Here is an 11,957-nt window from a genome sequence, read left to right on the forward strand (position 1 = left end):
CGAACATCATTGAAAGGGACAGGTATGGAGGTCGCGGTGTTCTCGTTTAGGGAGGCATCATGCTTGGTAGTCGTACAGACCTTCACATCTTCGACGCAGGTTCAGTCAACGGGACCCGTTATTGTAACGAGATTCTTCTTCCATATGTGCGTCTTTTTAGAGGCGCTATGGGTCCGCAGTTCCTTTTCATGGACGACAATGCACCATGTCATCGCACAGTAGCTGCCGAACAGCTCTTAAGAGAGTAAGGATATTGAACGTATGGATTGGCCGGCACGATCTTCGGATCTCAATCCCATCGAGCATGTATGGGATTTTCTAGGCAGACGCTTGGCAGCTCGTACCTTACCACCAGTAACGATTCGGGAGCTTCGATTGGCGCTGCAAGACGAATGAGCAGCAATGCCTCAACAACTCATTGACACCCTGATTCTCAGCATGGGTAGACACTGTGAAACCTGCCTAGCAGTCGGGGGAGATCATATCCCCTACTAAAGACCGGATGTTTCTTGCTGGACACCCATCACAGGGATGTTTCGGCCTTCAGTCGCATTGCGCTCCATGCTACCTTTTCAATAAAAATTCTTTTTATCCCTCTGATTTCTCTTTTAGTAAGTGTTGCTTACATTACACATGTCCTTACGTATTGGGGATCTTACGGTGTTCAATGTGTTGATTTGGAAAGCTTTTGTACAAAGTTATATTGAAAAAACCGTCTCGTCCTTAATTTTTGCACACTAGTGTAGTTTTTATATAATACTTGATGAAAATGATTTTAAACAATTTTATGGAACACACACACACTATATATATTTTCCCAAACGTCCATATTCTTCTTTTAATTCTCTACGGCAGCAGTAGAAAGGACATTTTCGACCCTTAAAAGAGTAAAAACCTATCTAAGGAGCACTATTGGCGAAGAACGTCTAAATGGACATGCTCTGATGTCAATACACAAAGAACTCAAAATTTCAGATGAAGAAATAGCGGAAGAATTTTTAAAAAATAAGAGACGACTAAATTTTTAATGCAAGATAATTTTTATGTACTTTTAAATAGCTAATTAACATTATGGTAAATACATTTCATTATTTTTGATTACAAGTTAAAAACATTTACATTTCTTAGCATATTACTGGTGCATTAATCTTGATGTTATTTATCATCGAAAATATCCAGCACCACAAATATGGGTGCAATTAATTTTTATTGATTTTTAATGAATTATTAGTAATAATTTATAATGCGCATAATGCATGATGAAATCTATTTTTAATAACGTAATTCGCGATTTAATGAAAAATAGTTAATTTGATAGTACATTGATAAAATCGCCTGCCCCCCCCCCCCCCGAATCTGAATCCTGGCTGCGCCGCTGACCTACACATACACACAACTACCCACGCATTCATGCCTGCACACAGACACAAACACATATGCCTACACACACATACACATATTCCCCCCCACACACATTCATACACACAACTACCCACACACTTATGCCAGCACACAGACACAAACTCCTACACATATACACATACCCCCTACACACAAACACACACGCCTACATACACACACTCGTGATTGCGAAAAACATAATTTGAATTCAAAATGTCAAAATTCAGCTTAATTTTTTTTTTCTTTTTGTTTTGTTATGACTATTTTCTCCTTCGGACTTGGTTTCCTAGACACATGCTGGACGAAGGACAGCTAGAGTGGGGTGCATCCCTGGTGGTCCAGTTGCATACTTAAGGAAAAAGACCCTCCGTGGAAAATTTAATGAGGAAATTGTGAGACCAATTCTGATACATTCCTTATGGCCTATATAACTATGCCTCACCGGGTGTTTTGCTTGAATTTGTGTCAGATGGCCTGTGTGACGTCATGAATCCAAGATGGCGGCTGCACTAGACATTGATGAAAATCTTCGGTTTTAACTGATTTTTGAGGCATATTATGACATATTTTCAACTTATCTTATATATTTAATATTTTAATAATATTATATTTCAAATTTGAAAACTAATTGCCAATTTAAAATAAGTTATTCATTTAGTTTTTTTTTATTTTTTTATTTTTTTTTAAGTGCAGATTTTTAGTAACCAGTAACAGTTAAAAAATATTTTGGAAAGCTTGTACGATAAAATTAAATTTATTATTCCAAAAAACCTGTAAAATAAATTGCATATACGCGTTTCGGGGTTATAAGAAGCATTTTTTTTTTCAATGCAGAAAAAAATTACAACTTCCGTTACTTAATATTAGATATAATGATAATTTTATTTATGTACTCAAGTAATGAATGATTGATTTCATTATCTAAACTCAGATTTTAATTCAAAATATAGATTTAAAGGTAAACAAACAATTCTTACTTAAAGATCTTCATCTGAAGCGTTATCAATATCGCTTTGTTGGTTATGATTTTCACATAAGTCCACATCATCTTCACACACAAAGTTCAGTGCATGTGAAATATTTTGAGATTTGCATTTACATAAAACAATGCATCTTCCCTTTACGCAGCTGCATCGAACTAGTTTTAAAATGGACTCAGAAGCACAAAAAAGTGTAAACTTAACTGGAACATAGAAGTTGTCTTTCTCTTCCCATCCCAAGTCTGACGGTGATGTTAAATTCGGGTGCTGCTTTTTAGCCAGATGCCGTTCCAATACCTGATAATGCGCTCTTAAAATGTAAGGGGACAAAGATGCTCTTGCAGGAGGAAAATTTTCATTTTGAGTCTCCTGCTTGGCAAACATGAACCAAAGAAATTCTCCAATATCAGAAATCTTTGTCTGCTGCACATATACAGAACAAATAAAGCCTTCTTTCAATAACAATTTTATCATTTGTACCGAATTCTTCAGTTGACCCCCAGATAAGTCAGAGCGTTGAGAGTATCTTTGTCAGCCGTCTTATAAATTTTCCAAAAAGAAAGTTTTCCCTTCTAAGCAAGTGAGCTTGTTATGTTACTTCCTGACAAAGCATAGAGTCATAATATTCCTCGTTTTATCTAGTCCTAATGCGGTCATAATGCTGGTCATTCTTCGGTTGCTACCTACCCCAGACAAAAATGTGCATGGACAGTGACATGATTCTAACCAGAACAATGCTAGCAAAAATACATCGGTGTCAGGCGAATATATATGAGTACTGGTTGCTCTTTCTCTAGAAGCGTGAAGATAGTCCAGTACTATTTTAACACCCACCTGTCTCCATGACTGCTTTGCTGTGCAGTCACATCACCTTTTAATGATGATTTAGCTTCATTTCTCCAGCTAACGACAAGGTTTTTTCAATGCTACGTGTGTATATTAACGCTTTATTCGCCAGATAAGCTGTTAAGTTATCCTTTGTTTTTACATAAGAAAGTAGGATCTTCATGTGTACGTTTTTAATATTAGTACAATCGGTTATTTTGAACTCAATGGGTGTTAATGTACTTTCTTTTTTCCGCATGACAGATTGGCAGATTTTAGCGAGTTTTCAATGTATGTGTCAAACACTAAGTGTGTTTCATCATAATTTAAAAGAATTTCCTTGATCTTATTATTAAATTCTGCAGCTAAATCATTACATGTTTTCACTTGCTTTGGTTTCTTCTATAATTGTAGCTGTGCCATTCCATAAAGAACAGCAAAACTGTAAGATTCTCTGTTCATTTCCTTCGGTATGCTTGAGTCTATCATGGGGTTCGGCAAAGAATCTTCGATGCTGCTGTCTACTTTTTCTAAGCCACATTCTTCTAAAACCTTCATTAACTTTAATTTGTTTTGGGACAATTTTATCTATACCCTTCCAGATTAAACGTAGACTGTGGAACAGCTTAAAATTCATGTGCTGTTTTTAAATCAATATTTGCTCGACTCCTCGATACAACTAGCAGAAGTTTAAATAACGATCGGTTTTTAACTGTAGAACAGTGGCAGCTATATTTGTTGCAACTTTCTTCGTGCTATTTTTACATAAATTTAGCTTTTCTTTTTTCATTGGGGCCCAGATATTCGTGTTTTCAGTTTTAATTCTCTCTTGTTTGAAAGTGGCGTACATGTCACGACCATTGTTAAATACATCTGTTTGTATGGCTTCATTATGATCAGACTTTGTTGTGGTAATAAGTTCACTTCCTTCATATATTATAGGGCTTGTTGATATTCTGATGGCACTATATATACATTGCACATCTTCATGTAGTCGCTTTCCTCTTGAACCTGTCAAATGATAGTGTTTACTCTTTAACGCTAAACTATGTTTCTATTGAGTTATGTATTTACTATTCTACCAACTACTTTCATACTCCTTTTCTCTTGCTCCAAAGTTTCGTCTGACCCTAAAGCACAAAACGGTACAAAAGACTTTTTAACAGTCCAATTGTCTTCCATGAATTCATTCCGAAGATTTTGTTGCTTTACTTTAAGACGATTCATATTAGTCAAGTACCATGATATCATACTTGCATAATTTGTTAAATTCAAAGCAAAGAAATAGGGAACGAAACCTTCGAATGAAGAAATGTGTAATTCTCAATTTCCTGATCTAACAGATTGTATAAAAGTAACATGGTATCTATCATTGGCATGTATAACAAAGCAAGTTTTAATGTTGGTCTTCCAATTGATTCTGTGTCCTCAAATCTTTCATTTTTTTCATGTATTTTAAAATCTAGTAATATATGCATTATATTTGAGGAAAGTTCTTTTATTTCACCATACTTTTTTTCTTGAAAGCAATTAATTTTTGCACTCGATCATCGCATTGAAATTCCATTTTTTTCATTGTGTGTATAAAAAGCATGGAGGTAACATTTAAATAATGAAACCCTTAGTGCAGAATGTGCTTCTGTAGCCTGTTTAACACACTTTCCTGCAAGAAATGTTGACACTACAGATTCACTGTATAACTCAGTCAAGTTGTCGTCAAGACCTGTATAAGTTTTTGTTTGACAGGGCAAGTTTTAAAACTGGTTTGTATAATCCAATATCCATGGTGATTACTGTTGGTAAATTTTCCCCTAAAATATATTTAGTTACATGTACTAGTTTCTGCATGAACGTAAGCTGCGTTGATGAAATGAAACGTGCGTTCTAAAAGATGCAGGAAAAGCTCCTAAGGCGTAATTATACAGGTTATAAGGAATTCTGTTAAACGATTATACAGTCGAACCTTGTTAAAACGAACTCAAATGGACTTTAAAAGTGAATTTGTCTCAACAGTAGCTCGTTTTATTTGAAGAAAAAAAAATAGTTTTAGTGTAAGTACAGTAGGACGGGGATCGTAAATGTAGTTCGCTTTAGCAGTAATTCGTTATAAGCGTGTCTGAATTAACGAGGTTCGACTGTACTAATTTTTAATGATTTTAGCCTGAAAATTGACAGTATTTTTAACTGCAAAAACCCACCCGAGGTACTTTTAAACCCGCTTATCCTAAATGCCAAAGTCAAAAATGAAGATTTCAGAAGTTTTTTTTAAATGAGTTAATAAACAAATAAATTAAAAATTTTACTTTCAACTTAAAATAAGAAAAGTAATAGAATATTAATCAAGCAAATTCACCAGAAAATTATCACAAAATACCCAAAAATTGAGTCATAATTGCAAAAACTCATTACAGACGCCATCTTGGATTGATGACGTCATACAGGCCGTCTGACACAAATTCAAGCAAAACACCCGGTGAGGCATAGTTACACAGGCTATAAGGAACATAATAGAATTGGTCTCACAATTTCCTCACGAAATTTCCCACGGAATGTAGTATGCCCCCCTACTAAGTAAGTGAAATTCCTATTATTTTCTGCTTTAACACACAGTATTTTTCTACCATACACTTATAGGAAACATATCTAGAGAAAATTTGTAATCAGAAGAAAATTAAGTTTACAAAAACTAGGTAAGTTGTAGTTCCCTTTTAAAGTTTTCTTAACAATACGAGCAATTTTATGTGTTAATGTATTTTCCCATTTAAAAATTAAGTTCAGACAGCAGCGAAAAAAAAAAAAATTCTGCACATTTCGTGTATTTCAGGATGAGAAAAAATGAACATTAATTATTAATTAATTTATTTTTGCTCTTTATATTTTTGGGATGATTCATTTCAGATTCATTTTATATTTTGATTAATAATCTTTTTTAAACTTTTAGTTTATTTTTAACAATAATAGATTGTATGTCCCCAGAAGCTTACAACTTTTGAACTGTAATCCTGAAAAAAGTTCTTTTTTTTTTTACATTTGTGTCTTATTTTTAGCTCAAGATAACATTGAGAAACTTCTCTCTCCTTTCTGAGAAACAAACTAGATTTTTTACGGATGTTTTTACACCCAATATTTAATCATGACCATGAAACATATTAAATGCCCAAAAAGAATTTGTGTTTGAAGGTAAAATAAGTGAATAAAATAAAATTTGAAGTTGATGCAACGAAATTACTTTTCGTTGTATCAAAATTTTATAAAGCGAAGAATGAAATTGAAAATTACTCGAATATTTTACTCGATCAGTTTATAAAATTGCAAGTTCGACCATATCAACACATGTAATTTAAAAGTAATTATTTGAAATTCGTACTTTTAAATCTTACTGAATTGTGATTCTTTTAGCTGAAGAAAAAATCTTTCTTCGATGTTGTTCCGTTTTTCAAGTAAAGCATATTTGTGTTTGCTACATTGGTAGCAATTTTCTGATTGTTATTTACCGCCTTTGTAGTGAGGAATTATTTAGTAAGCGGGGCATTCCACGGTATTTTTGACATTATGTAGAGTCCGTAACGTGACCTTTTTTTGCCATAACTTTTTAATTTACCGTTTGATTTGCAAATTATTTTAATTTGAGCTGGTGTGTTGGTAGGAAAAGATCAAAATAATATGCTAATCAAACAGTAAATTAAAAAGTTATGGCAAAAAAGGTCACGTTACGGACTCGACATATATGTCAAAAATACCGTGGAATGCCCCAAGCATCTATGCATCCATCATTAGTAAATTGTGAAGGAAACGTTAAGGCTGCTCTTCAGTGGGAAAGAAAAACGATCTCGCTTGAAAATGGGCTTTTTCTTTAAACGAAAGCAATGTTCATCAGTGAAGTGATTGACACTTCAACAACCAATAGAACGAGCGGTGGCCGATGAGAGTGTGGATCATGTGACCTGTCACATTTTGCAAGGGGACAGACCGGACGCTCCCCTGCTGTGCAGAGTAGTCGAATGAGGTAATAGCTGACGGCGAAATGAAACCGCAGCTTTTTACAGACCCTTCCAAGGAAATTCTAGTTCTTTCCCTCTTGAGTCTTGACTACATAGGTAAAAGAAAAATAACTCAGTGTAAAAGGCGAGGCATTTTGCAATCCCGCTTGTGATATTAATTTATTTGCATTCGCACTAAAATTAATTTTTGAAACGAAGATTTTTTTCCCCATTAATACGGTTCCTGATCTCATCTAGGAAAAATTAACGAATGAATGAATATTTGCAATAAATAAATTTATAAATTCGTTTTATTTTTAGAAAAATGTTCGTTATTGAAAATTGATAATATCAAAAAAGGAAGGAAAAAAAAGATAGCCTGCATGACCACACTGAATTTTAACGAAATGAACTCCAAATTCTAACCAAAAAATATTCTTTAAAAATGGATGATCCTACTTAATAAATTTGAAAAATCGAGTGCCGAATAAAAGTGGGGACTAACTAGTTATCGGTTGGCGAAATTCTTTCACTTCCTCTGCCTGCTTGCCACTCTCCCCAACCCCATCCGAGTAAGCAGAAAACATTCTTAAAAATGAAACTAGATCCTCTTTGCATAGTTAATACTTGATTGTACAATAAACATTAATGCCACTAATTAGTTACATTAACCTTTATTTGAACTGATAATATTTATATTTTAGTGCTAAATTAAATACTACTTTGTTGGTTAGTTACCTGTTTTACAAATGTAGTGGCGACTAGAAAAAAATGTGGCTACTATAAATACCTTTTCTCACCACTGGTGACCAGAAAATTCCCCTAATCTTTATCTTTGAATCCTTTTCTTTTTGAAAAAATATTTATTTATTTATCTAAGTACTATATGCAGATGAGAAGGCTACGATAGCATTTCTCAAGGGGTTGTTATGGTGAAAGTTCTTTCAAATTGAGCATAACAACGGCAAAGTCGCGGACGGCTACGGATAAGGATTTCCTGAATTTGAAAAATTAAAGATTTTTCTCTGATCTTTGTATGCAAATGTGCTCACCCTGCTCCAAGCTCAAAGGCAAAAATCACTCCTTCCCCCACTCTCAATGTTTGTAAACTATCTTGCGTTGAAATTTTGCAATAAAACTAAACCTAGCACTTTTAGAGTCTCAGATTCCCAGTTACTAAATTCGGCAAAATACATGAGGTATTACATGCACTATATGACCAAAAGTATTGGGACACTTTCAAAAATTCACAATTTTACGGATTTCTCAAAAAATAAAAGACCAATTGCTCTCTGCTCTGTAATTTTTTTCTCATGAAAAGTATACTCCAGACGTCAAATCCAATAACAATTAAGTCTGCTATTCATTTAGGGGACCAGCAACAAATAATCTGTTCTTATCATGAATCACTCTATAACGATGGCAGGAAAGTGTTGCCAGTTTGCTAACAATTCCTTACCATTCGTCGCCTATCCTAGAATTATAGAAATTCGGCTCATTAGATTGCTGATAACTTTTTAAAATTTAAAGAAATTGCGGTGGAATTTTTTTCATGGATTGTAGGATGTATCTGAGCTTTGAATTATGAACGTTATAAATTGCTATCTTTCGTGTCTGCGCAGTGAAAAATTAATAGCTTTAACTGTTCATATTTCAACAAATTTTCAATATTTTAACTTCAAATTTTATTATTGTGTTTCTCTTAAATGCTGTCAAATATTTTAAAAGTTTAGTAACGTTTGACGAAATACTCTGCGTAATATAAGGCGAAAACCTTCAAAAAAATTTTGCATTTTTGAAAGAAATGCTTATATTTCCATGGGTATAAGAGATACTTTCACAAAAATATAAAAATAAGTTTTTGATAGATTTTTAACTCATTTCTGAAAATTATAGCTTATTCCCAGCAATTTGCAATGAAAAATTATCAAAAAACTTTTTTACTCAATTTGTTGTCGGTCCCCTAAATGAATAGCAGACTTAATTTTTATTGGAAAATGACAACTAGAGTATACATTTTATGCGAAACAAATTATAGAGCAATTGGACTATTATTTCTCGAGAAATCCCTAAACATGTGAATTTTTGAAAGTGTCCCAATGCTTTTGGTCATATAGTGTATATAGTGCTTCTACTTCAACACATTGAGTTTTTATTAAAATTTTCTAATAAGTCTTGTGAGTGTCTGATCCTCGTTAGTTGTCATAATAAATATTAAGGGTTGTACTTTTTCTCAGGAGGCACGAAAATATTACCTACATGTATATCTGCCTGAAAAAAAAAAAAAAAAATCTCGAAATACTTAGATGAAAAAAAATCTCAACGCCTCGCTCTGCCAGATTTTAAAGTTTTTATCGCTCTGCCTCGTTTTCATGCATCTTGCATTTAATGAATCAATAATAAAAAATAAAAAAAGGGCAAGAAACAGATTTGCAGGAAATACATAAAGTTGAAACAAAAATGAAAATGAACAGCTTACATTTAGGAAAGTAATTATAGGTACAAGTAAGGGTTCACAATTAAAAAAAAAAAAAAACAAGACAAACTTTTTCTTTTAAGTTCTGTGTTACGCACTTCTGTGCCGAAAAATTATCGTATCCTGTCTTCAGTCACAGAATAAAATGAATGTTCTAATCCAATGATTATCAAGTAATTTTCATTCGTATAGAACAAAAATCTTTTTTGAGATCCCACATTTTCCATTCTATTGACTCCTAGTAATATGTAAATACAGCGAGAGAAAGGATTTAGCTTCTTGTTTAGGAGAGGGAACCATTTCTATATTTAATTAACATGATCTTTATCGTAAGCATACTATTTACTCAGAAATACTCCCTATTTTCCCAAGCACTCTGTTTGAGGGCTATGCCTTTTAATTTTCTCGAAAATAAAAATTTTTAAAATGCACTTTTAGACGATCTCTGGTAGTATTTGGAAGTAAGTAAGAGTTCCTGTGATCTTCCACCAGCAAATTTTTGAACTTGAAACGCCAAAAACACAATTTCAGGTTCTTCAATTCTGTTAGGAAACGGGGAGTTCGGAAGCTTTCCCCGAAATTTTTCGAAATAGTCTAAAAACGCAGTCTTAGTGTGATGTTGGGGGGGGAGGCAAAATTTTTAAAGTGTTATAAACATGATTGTAGGCCATCTTTAATAACGTTGGGGACATGCAGGTTTTTGAAATCCAAAAATGCAATTTTAGACGACTTTTTTTTTTATGGTCAAAGAAGGACTTTTCACAAACTCCCTTCCCGAAATTTTTTGAAATTAAAGCCATAAAAACGAAATTTAAGACGATCTTTAATGATGTTTTTTTTAAGGGAGGGGGGGGGGGGTGCTTATGTGACCTGAAAACCTTTATGCCTGTAATTAATTTTTTCTACATTGTATTAAAATGCTGATCTAGCTTCTGAGAATGAAAATAGAAAACAGTGAAAACTTGTAACCCCCATTCTATATTGTTCACATTTTAGTTAGCTTTGTCGGCAACATAAGGCTGAAAACGTCATTAAAACTAATACATACAATGCTTAGTAATTCTACCACGGTGTGTTTTTTACATTAACTGAATTATATTAAATTGCTAATATATTTTTCATGATTTTCTATGTGTTTAATGAGTATGTTGGTGTACGGAATGTTTTCCGCAATTGAATTTTCCACCTCCCAAATCTTCTAAAGAAATTTGACGAGTCTGGCTCTTAAAGACACAAATAATTTTCAAAAATGTTTGTTGAGCTGTGGAAAGCACTTTATGTGTGTACCATTTGTAGTAACATAAAACACATGTAAAACGATGCAAAATACCCAGTATCTGGAATACGATTTAATCTATATATAAAAATATTTTTCAACTGGAAGGGAAAAATGTCAACTTTTCGCATTCGACAGCGTTGTAACAATGTTCATTATATTGTAAATAAACAATTTGACTCAGAAATATTCCTTTCAAATCTATTTCTTTTCAAACCACAAATTTGAAAAAAAGCAGATGTTGCGAATTTAACAGCTAATAGCACGCATCTACATGGATTCACTTTCAAAAGCACTTGATTCTTCACGAAAGCCTTAGGAAAAGAGGAAAGAAGAAAGGACGTCCAGCGGAGGTCATTGAGGGGAACTAATGAGAGGGTAATAAATCTTACACCCCATTAGCACTTACCCTCAAAAAGGGGAGGTTTCTAATAAAGGGCGGGGCGAATGCAAAAAGTGAACGTATTTTGAAATTTTTTTCAATAGTTAGAACATGATATTTGTTTAAAAAATGGTCGCATTATTTCAAACAAGATCTCAAAAGAGAGCTGGAAATATTTTGCGTGTCAGGGCGTTCTTAAAATTTCGATAGCACGAGTTGCAGATGTTTTACAGAGCGAAATGTCCAACAGTACCTCGTTTTCGAAGAAATTCATTTTTTCTCGAATTTTAAAAAATCGGAGAATGGACACATCAAAAAAGTAAAAACTAAAAGAAACAGACATGGTCTTGAAAAATACTCAGAAAAAAAACCGGATCCGAAAACTTCACAGGAATTTGTAAAACAAGCTCCAACTTTCTCCCGTAGGTTAACATTAGATCCGAATCTTTCAGACTCTCAGTGAAGAGCACCCTTAAACGTAACAAAAACGGACCATGTGCATTTAACTATAAATTACCAGGTGAAAAATTCTGCTCTTTACTGCGTTACAAGCAAATAATTAAAAAAAGGTGAATTTTCTTCTGTTTTTCACTTCTATATTACTTTTTTTTTTTCATACTCTTAATTTTTTCAAGTA

The sequence above is a fragment of the Uloborus diversus genome, chromosome 2 (assembly GCF_026930045.1).
Source record: "Uloborus diversus isolate 005 chromosome 2, Udiv.v.3.1, whole genome shotgun sequence".
Classification (NCBI taxonomy): domain Eukaryota; kingdom Metazoa; phylum Arthropoda; class Arachnida; order Araneae; family Uloboridae; genus Uloborus; species Uloborus diversus.